The sequence below is a fragment of the Penaeus monodon genome, chromosome 39 (genome assembly GCF_015228065.2).
Source record: "Penaeus monodon isolate SGIC_2016 chromosome 39, NSTDA_Pmon_1, whole genome shotgun sequence".
Classification (NCBI taxonomy): Eukaryota; Metazoa; Arthropoda; class Malacostraca; order Decapoda; family Penaeidae; genus Penaeus; species Penaeus monodon.
Window position 1 is genome coordinate 11,913,021 of NC_051424.1, and position 2,500 is coordinate 11,915,520.

Here is a 2,500-nt window from a genome sequence, read left to right on the forward strand (position 1 = left end):
TATATATTTTTATATATTATATATTATAAAAAAATAATATATATATATTTTAATATATATATTTTATATTTTATATATATAAAATAAAAAATTTATATATAAAAATATATATCTATATATATATATATATAATTATATAAAATTATATATATAATATTATTAAATAGCAAAACATTTTGTGCTGATACATAAAGAAAAACCCACAATACAATAAATCTAGTTTTTGTTTGGGGTTTTTTTTCCCCTTAATATAATTATATATATATATTATATATTTATATATATTTTAATATTTATTTTAAAAATTATATATATATGTATGTGTGTGTGTGGTTGTGTTTGTTGTGTGGTGTGTTTTTTTAATAAAATATGCTGTAAGATGGTATATATAAATTTTAAATAAAATATAATATATTATATATAAAATATATATTTTTTATATATATATATATATATAATTTTATATATTTAATTTTATATAGGGTTATAATATATATATATAATATATTTATATATATATATATATTATAATAATAATATTTTAAAAAATATAAATATATATTTATTTTATATATTATTATAATTATATATAAAAATATAATTATTTATATTTTTATTTTTTGTGTGTGTGTTATTTACATTATTTATTTTATATATTTTATTTATTTTTTAAATTTTTTATTTTTAATTATTTATTTTTTTTTTTATTTTTATTATATTTTTTTTATTATAAAATTATTTTTATTTTTTAAATTTTATATTTTTATTATATAATTTTTAATTATTTTATTTATATATTTTATTTTGTTTTTTTTATATTTTTTTATATTATTATATATATTTTTTAAAAATTTTTTTATATATATTTTGTTTATTATTATAATATTTTATTATATAATTATATATATTATATAATTTTATATATATATACAATTGCACATATGTGTGGTGTGTGGTCTGTTTGTGCGGTGTTGTTTTTGTGTGTGTGTTTGTGTGTGTGTGTGTGTGTTTGTGTTTTGGGGTGTGTGTGTGTGTGTGTGTGGGTGTGTGTGTGTTTAGATAAAATGTTTTATGTTTTGTATGTAGACACACACACACGCCGCGCACAATATATATATATTTTTTTTATTATATATTTATTATATATAATATATATATATATATAATATATATATGTATATAAAAAAAATATATTATATATAAATATATATTATATATATATATATATTATATAATATATAATTATTATATAATATAAAAAACAAAAAAAAACCCAAAAATATAATATATTATATATTATATATATATATATTATTATATATATATTATATATATATTATAATTTTATATATATGTAATGTATAACTTTTATATCGTCGCCCTCTTCACCCTCTCAACTGCAAGCTGATTTTTTGCCGGGGAAAACTCTCCGTCGAAACCTGGTTAGACCAGCCCTCCGTCTCCCTAAAAGGTGGCACCTATGTTCCCCTCGTGCCTCCTGGGAAAACGGTATTTTGCAAAACAAGCTCCTTCATAAACGTCTGTCTCAAAATAAGTACGCGTATCCGGGGGCAAACAAAAAATTTTCTTTTCGCCACAGGGGGGAAAAGGCCATAGATGGACTGGTCGCGGGCTGGTTTCTTTCTTTCCCCTGAGTCCACGCCCGCAAATGGTGGAATCCTCCCTAATAAAGCTGCTGCCTAACTTAAAAAGCACTTTTTTCCTGTTTTATAGCCTTTCCCGTATGCCGGCCACCCGGGCATGCCGCCCAGTCCTCCCACCTGATGTGACCTCCTCTGCTTCCGTTCGTTGTCCTCACCGCCCCTGACCCCGTTCCCCTCCTCTCTCTTTTTATACCCCCTAATCCCCTTTCCTCTTCAATGAAGATGGAATCCAGGGGGGACTTTTGAAACTGTAGTCTCATTTTCAATAAATCTTGTTTTTATATTGTGTTTTTTTCTTCCATAATATCAGCAAGGAAGAGTGTTTTACAATTCTTTTATATGTAATATATGTTTCAACACACCAACAAATAAAGTTATATGTGTGGCTTTGTATGTCTGCGACTATATATCTAATCTATATATCTATTTTTTCTGTCTATCTATCTATCTAGCTTGATATAGATATATACATTTGTACCTATATATATGTATTTATATATGTATATATATGTTTTTATATAAAATATAAAATGTATATATATATATATTATTATATTTTTTTTTAATACTTATTGCGAAAAAAAATCCTGAAAGAAGGGGATTTTGAGCCAAGAGGGAAAAGGGATTAAGAAAGACTATTTGGGTTCAGGGATGAGGGACGGATAAGGCGGCCACGATGTAATGAGAAAAACGAGGGAAAGGAGGACGTAAGGGAGGTAGAGAGAGAGAGAGAGAGAGAGAGAGAGAGAGAGAGAGAGAGAGAGAGAGAGAGAGAGAGAGAGAGAGAGGATTCTTGAATCCAGAAATACCCAGAGATAGATATACAGATAGCTAGA